Source organism: Chelonia mydas, chromosome 14, assembly GCF_015237465.2.
Source record: "Chelonia mydas isolate rCheMyd1 chromosome 14, rCheMyd1.pri.v2, whole genome shotgun sequence".
Classification (NCBI taxonomy): domain Eukaryota; kingdom Metazoa; phylum Chordata; order Testudines; family Cheloniidae; genus Chelonia; species Chelonia mydas.
In genome coordinates, this window is record NC_051254.2 from 38,469,861 (window position 1) to 38,479,272 (window position 9,412).

At 49.3% G+C, this 9,412-nt stretch overlaps 1 protein-coding gene across 6 annotated transcripts in view; it reads left to right on the top strand.

Annotated features, from left to right (window-relative positions):
- The window catches only part of LOC114022341 (zinc finger protein OZF), a 793,526-nt gene that overhangs the window by 246,472 nt on the left and 537,642 nt on the right, over positions 1–9,412 (top strand). The window lies entirely within an intron of this gene.

Genomic DNA, 9,412 nt, shown 5'->3' on the forward strand with positions numbered 1-9,412 from the left:
TCTCATTTCCCACACGCCTGCCAGCCACAGACTGGGACAGGAAGCAGAGCTCTGAGCCGGGGACAGGGACAGGAATCCCGACAGCTTCCCTTCGTATTTCACAGCAGCCCCGGGCAAGTGGGGTCAGGCTCCAGCGCTGGGAGCCTGGAAAATGTTCCCAGCCCTGCCGAGGTGGTTATATCCTGCCTGAGAACTGGGGGAATGTGCCCTCCCCCTTTCCCTGCCACAATGGGCCTACTTAGTAAATCAGTAGATTTATCAAACCCTGACTCCTCCCTCCCCCGCCCAGCAGCTCCCTGAGACTCCCCTACCTGAGCTGGCTCCAACACAGCCATTTCCCTTCTCTGTCCCCTGGAAGACTGGCCGATCTTTAGTGAAACGTGGACCTGATTCCTCAGCCTGTCGGGGCGAGAGGGAGGTTACAGAAGGGGCTTCTGTCCTGCCACACCCCGATTCCCCCCAGACTCTTCAGACCCTCCCAGTAACAGCATCTCTGAGCCAAATGCTAAAAAAAGGGAAGAATCAAAAGGGCCACTTTGGGAGATTTCCCCCCATTGCAGTGTAAACCCCTCTCCCTTAGCAATACCTGGAGGCCTCCGGTGGCATCACCTGAAGATTGAGCTGCCCTGGACTCCCCCGGCAGCCCCCAGGGACAGGCAGGAAGAGGCTGATCCCATTGGCCCATCCGCGCACCCCCCTCCCTGAGCCAGCAGAGACTCCGGTCTGACTCTGGTGTGGCTGAGATCTGAACCCTGGAGGGAAATCAGACCAGGGCCCTGGGCAGCCCCCAACACTCAGGGCACACAGACCCCACCACCACAGGGGTGTCGGACAATAACACACTCAGAGCCGGGTGTGTGTGTCGTGGGGCGGGGGGTTGAGGGGGGGTTGGGTTTTTTTCCGTGTAGCTTCTGCACCCTGAGGGGTTAGTCCCCTGATCGCTCCCAAAGCTGAGAAGAGCTTCTCTCCGCCCGCCTCCCCACCTCCCCCCTTTCCCTCGCTGTGCCCTCCACTCACGTCTTCCCCCATTCCCGACCTCGCTCCCCTCAGCCCCACAGTCCCGCGATCCCCCTCCATTGCCCCATCTTCCCTCCAGTGCACCCCTGCCCCCATCCCAGCCTGCCCCCGGCATCCCCTGCACCCGCCTCCGGCCCCTCTTTATCCTCCTCCCCCTGCAGCCCAGATGTGACGGGGGGGGGCCGCTGCAAGGGGGGGATGGGAGGGTCTCTCTTACCTTCCCTCTGAGCGGGGCCCCCCCGGTGCAGGGGCCGGGCCGGGAAGGGGCCCTGGCCGGGCTGGGGGCTCTGCCCTGGGAGAGGCTCCCGGGGAGCAGCGGGCAGGGCCCGGCTGGAGCTTCCCCTCTCCCGGCTGCAGCCCGGGCTCCGGGCTCCCAGCACCAGCCGCCGGGGCTCGGGGATCTGGCCGGGAGCCTGGGAGCCGGAGTCCCCGCAGCGGCCGCGAGTCACTTCCTGGGCCGGGCCTGAGCCCCGCGATCCTCCCCCCAGAGCCGCCCCCCAGCCGCTCCTGGGTCCTAGCGATCAACCCTCCGCGCTCCAGCCCCCTGCCCAGCCCCTGATCCCTGGGGGCCCAACCGCCCCTGGGCTCGGGGAGCTTCTCCCAGCAATCAGGGGTCATCCCGCCTAGAAACTTCTCCTGTCAGCATTCAGTCTCGTTTGCAGCCTCCCTGCAGGACTAACCGGGCACGGGCCGCTGGCTGATCAGCCCGTCTGCGGCAAACTTCTCTCCATGTCGGGCTGGCAGAGGCCTTGCTCTCACTGCCTCTCTGGTCACAGGCTACTGGCACAAAACCTCTGTTTTTTTGAGCTGACTGGGCCAGACTTGCAGGGGGGAGAGAGGGAAGGCAAAAGGAGAGAGAGAGAGCCCCGGGGGTCCTGGCTGCGGCTGCAGCTACTGCTCCTGCCCTGATTTCAAGGGCCCGAAGCTCCCAGCAGCTCACATACCAGGGGGAGTTCAGGATTTAGCCAAAATCAAAGTCAGTGGAGTTGAGGATGTCAGCTGGCTCCCCTTCTCTGGTTTGCCCTGCTTAGCTTGTCTTTCAAGATCAGGATGATGAAAGCCCAACAGTGCCATGCTGCGGCCCAGGAGACAGCGGGTGTGAGACATACCCCAGGGTACAATCTGGACTGTTGAACTGCTTAATTCTCCATCCCAGGGCATGTTTTACACTGCTTCCCAGGGTGGATAAAAATCAATGAGTTAAACAAAAATCAGTAAAAAGAAAAGGAGGACTTGTGGCACCTTAGAGACTAACCAATTTATTTGAGCATAAGCTTTCCTGAGCTACAGCTCGCTTCACTGGATGCAACGGATGAAGTGAGCTGTACCTCACGAAAGCTTATGCTCAAATAAATTGGTTAGTCTCTAAGGTGCCACAAGTCCTCCTTTTCTTTTTGCGAATACAGACTAACACGGCTGTTACTCTGAAACAAAAATCAGTGTTTTTATTTAAATTGGAGGTTTTTTTGATAAAATGCTTTTTGAGGAAAAAACTTATCTAAAGATCCTTTTCATTAAGATACATTATAGCTCAAAGATATCTCATCATGGAATAGGGATTGTAAATTCTAATTCTATAGTATGAGACAATATATTCATGGAATGTTTAAGAAAAGTTTTGTACATGAGTTCCAATAGTTGATGGATTAGGGACCCAATTTTATGGGGTTCCACAGGCTTCTGTAGAGATTATTTAGGCTAATCTTTCCATCTACCCAATGGGACTCAGTGCTCAGTCTAGAAGATCCCATCAAGATGCTTAGTTTCCCAGTTCTCAAACTGTGGCTTTGTGTCTCCAGAGGTAACATGCTTGTTAAGAGCCAAAATGTTTTAAAATAAATTAATATAGAGAGGTGAGAAATAACAGACCTCACCTCTATTGTCCCCCTGCAAATTTGTGTACACAGAGTCAATCCCTGACCTCTCTCCAAAAGTGCAAAGTTTCAAAAAGTTGAATGAATAGAAGACTGTTGGAGGCGGAATAGATCTGGACAAGGAGAAGAAGTCTGGAGATAAATGTGAGAAACGATGGACATATGCTTTTCTGTTAAAATATATCTTTGCTGTTGAAGAAAAAATCCAGAATTCTTAACGTAGTTGTTTTAGTGAAATAAAACAATTTAAACATCTGTCTGGTGATGTTCTCCTCCACAGGGTGGCATGAATGAAATAACCAAACAATGAAATGACCAAATGCAAATAAATGAAATGAAATAACCAAACAATCATACATTGTCTGATATAGCTGTAAAACTCATCTGAAAAGATTTCAAAATAAATCACTGTTTTAAAATGTATAGCGTGCACCTTCTAAAAATGAAACCTACATCTATCTCTGAGTTGTGTAGAATATCATGGAGCAGGTCCTCAAGGAATCAATTCTGAAACACTTAGAGGAGAGGAAAGTGATCAGGAACAGTCAGCATGGATTCACCAAGGGCAAGTCATGCCTGACTAATCTAATTGCCTTCTATGACTAGATAACTGCTTCTGTGGATGAAGGAAAAGCAGTGGACGTGGTGTTCCTTGACTTTAGCAAAGCTTTTGACACTGTCTCCCACAGTATTCTTGTCAGCAAGTTCAAGAAGTATGGGCTGGACGAATGCACTATAAGGTGGGTAGAAAATTGGCTAGATTGTCGGGCTCAACAGGTAGTGATCAATGGCTCCATGTCTAGTTGGCAGCCAGTATCAAGCGGAGTGCCCCAAGGGTCGGTCCTGGGGCCGGTTTTGTTCAATATCTTCGTTAATGATCTGGAGAATGGTGTGGATTGCACCCTCAGCAAGTTTGCAGACGACACTAAACTGGGAGGAGTGGTAGATACGCTGGAGGGTAGGGATAGGATACAGAGGGACCTAGACAAATTGGAGGATTGGGCCAAAAGAAATCTCATGAGGTTCAACAAGGACAAGTGCAGAGTCCTGCACTTAGGACGGAAGAATGCAATGCACCGCTACAGACTAGGGACCGAATGGCTAGGCAGCAGTTCTGCAGAAAAGGACCTAGGGGTTACAGTGGACGAGAAGCTGGATATCAGTCAACAGTGTGCCCTTGTAGCCAAGAAGGCCAATGGCATTTTGGGATGTATAAGTAGGGGCATTGCCAGCAGATCGAGGGACGTGATCGGTCCCCTCTATTCGACATTGGTGAGGCCTCATCTGGAGTACTGTGTCCAGTTTTGGGCCCCACACTACAAGAAGGATGTGGAAATATTGGAGAGAGTCCAGCGGAGGACAACAAAAATGATTAGGGGTCTGGAACACATGAGTTATGAGGAGAGGCTGAGGGAACTGGGATTATTTAGTCTACAGAAGAGAAGAATGAGGGGAGATTTGATAGCTGCTTTCAACTCCCTGAAAGGTGGTTCCAAAGAGGATGGATCTAGACTATTCTCAGTGGTAGCGGATGACAGGACAAGGAGTAATGGTCTCAAGTTGCAGTGGGGGAGATTTAGGTTGGATATTAGGAAAAACTTTTTCACTAGGAGGGTGGTGAAACACTGGAATGCGTTACCTAGGGAGGTGGTGGAATCTCCTTCCTTAGAAGTTTTTAAGGTCAGGCTTGACAAAGCCCTCGCTGGGATGATGTAATTAGGGATCGGTCCTGCTTTGAGCAGGGGATTGGACTAGATGACCTCCTGAGTTCCCTTCCAACCCTGATTTTCTAGGATTCTATGATCTATTAAGATTATAAAAACCAAGAATGCACTTTTCTGTAGAATACCATGATTAAATCGAGTCTTCCAGACTAGTGATTTAAATCATGATTTAAATCAAATCCACCCTGCTGCATCGTTGTGTAAACAACAAACCCCTCCACGCTCTGCTCACACACAGCCACTAGCATTCAAACTCACTCCTGGCTGCACTGTACTGAGTGTGACTAGCCAGACGCTCATGAAGTTACTAAATGACTCAGCAACATCAGCCACTTTTCTACTCCCAGCCTTGCACCCCAGGAATGTGCATCTTGGACTGCTCAGTCTGTTCACTGTGCTGGACAAACTCAATAATTAGTGGGTCATCCCCCCACACAAAGGGGTCGGATTAGGTCATAGCCTTGTTCTCTCAAGTCAAATCCCCCAAACACTTCAAGGAAAACACACAGCTCCAGACAAAACACTAAAATCAGTTTATTAACTGGAACAAGGAGGTTTTCAGGGATCACAAGGGAGAAAGATGTGAAAGGTCAGAACTAGTTAAATCTATACAATTAAAACATGCATTTTAAATCCTAAATTTTACCAATCTAAGGAAAATGCGAAGCAAGCAGGTTTTTGCACCTCGCCCGCTATTGCAAGCGGTTCACAGTTCTTCGTACCCAGGACGGATTTCCTTCCCGCCTTGGTGCGTCCTCCCCAGTCCAAGGCCCCTGTGGCCTTTCAAGGCATATCCTTGACTTCTGTAAAGATGGGAGAGGAGAGGTGAAAATGGAGGCAATTCTCCCTTCTGCTTTTATACCATTCTCTTCTTTGAGATTCAAGCTCCAGCCAGGGGGCAGGCAACAATCAGTCTGTGGCCAAAGTGAGCGTCCAGCCGTCCTTCTAGTGAATTGTAACTCTCTTGTTCACAGCTCCACAGTGGGTGAATGGCCGGCTAAGCAATTAATGGCCACTTAGCACCTAGCTGGTCTGCAGGTACCATTGTCTCTAAAGAGCTAGTCTGTGGGCGTTTTCCAGCTTTCCAGCATGTAACAAACATACAGCAAACTCTCAGAGCTCCATGGACAGCGCTGAGAGACACATTTTAACAGGACAATAATATTCAGCAGATGATAACTTTTCCTAGGATACCTCACAAGACATACTTTGGAGAAGATTTATCCTTCTGTAAACGTGGTGACCATAACAGTGTAGACCAGTGGTTCTCAAAAGTGTTTCATTGGCCCCCCCCTTCTTTGTGTGTATGGTCATTTACGCCCCCGCCCTCACAAGCACATATATCGCCACCCAGCTCTAAAGGCAGAGTCGTTGCTGGCGATGCGCCCAGCTCTGAAGGCCTCCAGCAGCAACACAGAAGTAAGGGTGACCAAGTGAAAAGTGATATTCGTCAATATCGCTGTTGACAGCAGACTTATCACCCCATTGCCACCCTGACTTCTGCCCTGCTGCTCCACCTGGGTTTTGAGAGCCTGAGCATTTATCCCCACCTCCCAGATAGGCCAGTTCCTTCTTCAAGAGTCCCAGACAGAGGTCACGCCTCCCTTGACATATTCCTGTGCCTCCATTGGGAGGACGTGCCCCACAGTTTGAGAATTACTAGTGTAGACAGTCACCGTTGCGATCGGAACCCAAGATGGTAACAGCTGCTCCTTTCTGTCTGCGGGATCCCCAGAGAAAATGTCTGAGCACGAGAGAGGAACAGATCTCACTGATATTAACCTTGCAAAACACATTTCGGTGATTGCAGCTATAAACATTCCCTCCATCCTTCAGCCCCTAACCCCAGTGATTTCAAGGAGAGGGAGCTGGAACTGGGCAGGTGACATGGGCGATGGGTATAATCTCTGAATACAGGAACCCTTTGCATAAATTGTTAACCTTGAAAAAGATATAGCTAAACATAGACCACGACAGTTACCCCTCTTCCAAGTCTTTAACATGTTTACGTTTCAAACTCTAGCTTCATGAAGGTGGAAACACTTTTAAAATCTCTCTCTAAAAGTTGAATCTGAGTCAATTACATACAAGTTGCTTAATCCTTTCTTACCATGTGTCACAGAAATTTACATCTTGTGTGGATTCTTCCATGTTTAACGAGGTCTGACGTCCGTATGAAACTTTTCCCACAGTCCAAGCACTTGTGGGGTGTCTCTCCTGTGTGGCTTTTCTGATGATAACCAAGGCCTGAACTCGAAGTGAAACTTTTCCCACAGTCCAAGCACTTGTGGGGTCTCTCTCCTGTGTGGATTGCCTGATGACGAACAAGGTCTGATTTCCCCTTGAAACTTTTCCCACAGTGCAAGCACTTGTGGGGTCTCTCTCCTGTGTGGACTGCCTGATGACGAACAAGGCCTGATTTCCCCTTGAAACTTTTCCCACAGTGCAAGCACTTGTGGGGTCTCTCTCCTGTGTGGCTTTTCTGATGATAACCAAGGCCTGAACTCGAAGTGAAACTTTTCCCACAGTCCAAGCATTTGTGGGGTCTTTCTCCTGTGTGGATTGCCTGATGATTAACAAGCTGTGACCGCCATGTGAAACTTTTCCCACAGTCCAAGCACTTTTGGGGTTTTTCTCCTTTGTGAATTATTTTATGTTTAAGAAGGTTTGATTTCTGCATGAAACTTTTCCCACAGTCCAAGCACTTATGGGGCCTCTTTCCTGTGTGGACTGCCTGATGTTGAACAAGGATTGACCTTAGTATGAAACTTTTCCCACAGTCCAAGCACTTGTGGGGTCTCTCTCCTGTGTGGCTTTTCTGATGATAACCAAGGCCTGAACTCGAAGTGAAACTTTTCCCACAGTCCAAGCACTTGTGGGGTCTCTCTCCTGTGTGGCTTTTCTGATGATAACCAAGGCCTGAACTCGAAGTGAAACTTTTCCCACAGTCCAAGCACTTGTGGGGTCTCTCTCCTGTGTGGCTTTTCTGGTGATAACTAAGGGCTGATCTCGAAGTGAAACTTTTCCCACAGTCTAAGCACTTGTGGGGTCTTTCTCCACTGTGGATTCTCTGATGATTAACAAGGTTTGACCTCACTGTGAAACTTTTCCCACACTCCAAACACTTATGGGATCTTTCTCCTTTGTGAATTGTTTTATGATTAAGAAGGTCTGATTTCCGCTTGAAACATTTCCCACAGTCCAAGCACTTGTGGGGTCTCTCTCCTGTGTGGCTTTTCTGGTGATAACTAAGGGCTGATCTCGAAGTGAAACTTTTCCCACAGTCTAAGCACTTGTGGGGTCTTTCTCCACTGTGGATTCTCTGATGATTAACAAGGTATGACCTCACTGTGAAACTTTTCCCACACTCCAAACACTTATGGGATCTTTCTCCTTTGTGAATTGTTTTATGTTTAAGAAGGTTTGATTTCCCCTTGAAACATTTCCCACAGTCCAAGCACTTGTGGGGTCTCTCTCCTGTGTGGATTGCCTGATGTCTAACAAGGTCTGACCTGTGTATGAAACTTTTCCCACAATCCAAGCATTTATGGGGCCTCTCTCCTGTGTGGACTGTCTGATGTTTAACAAGGTCTGACCTGTGTATAAAACTTTTCCCACAATCCCAGCATTCATGGGGTTTCTCTCCTGTGTGGATTGCCTGATGATAAAAAAGGCCTGCTCTCCGTATGAAACTTTTCCCACACTCCAAGCATTTATGGGGTCTCTTTCCTGTGTGGACTGCCTGATGACGAACAAGGTCTGATTTCTGCTTGAAACTTTTCCCACAGTGCAAGCACTTGTGGGGTCTCTCTCCTGTGTGGCTTTTCTCATGTGAATTTAGTGCTGACTTTGAACTGAAACATTTCCCGCATTCAACGCATTGAATGGGCTTGTCTACAGTGTGGCTTCTCCCATGGTCATTAAGATCTGTGCGCTTATTGAAGCTTTCCCCACTGTCCAAGCATTGAAATGGTTTCTCTCCCGTATGGACTGTCTGATGTGTAACAAGTTGTGATCTCACAATGAATCCTTTCCCACACTCAAGGCAGTGCCAGGGTGTCTCTTCCTTGGGATTTGTCTGCTGCTCTCTGGGATTCTCGTCTCCTCCCCCACCGTTAAGAGATTCATCCACTTTCTTCCTGGGTTGGTTTATCAGAAGCCTCTCTGACCTGTGCCAGTTTCCCCAGGCTTCTCCCTGATTCCAGCAATGGGAAAAATTCCCTTCAGCTCTTCCCAAAAAGGTCTGCTGTGGTTCCACTTCCCCAGGAACTTCCTCATGATGATTCCCCTCCTTGTTCTCACTCCCTTGCTTAGCACCTGCTGGGAGAGACACAATCCAGAGAGGAGTCATTGTGCTGGGGAGAAAGAGGAATAGCACTGAGGGAAAAGCCAACACAAAGACTGAGCAATTGGATTCTGCCTCCACATCCCACCCTAACACTTACAAGGAAGGAGAGACGGGAAGGGTGGAATGGCGTGAGCAATATCTGCTGACCATAGCCCTGCTCTCAGTGAGATGAAGAAGAACTGAGGGCGTTACTCACATCATATGTTGGGATTCTCAACTTTTTCCTTCATTCCCTAGATGGTTTCTCTGTCAGGCCTCACCTGTGCTGGTGCATCTCCGAAGCCGTCTGTCCTTGAAATCCTGGAGATCGGACACCCACAGCTCTTCCCCTCGTTCCAGCCGGGCGATAAGCTCAGGTTTGGGAATGGGAGATCCTGTGCAGAAGGTGAAATGAGTCCGGATCAAGGTGCATGGCGCATTGGTGGAGGATCTGTCACAAAGGACATTCC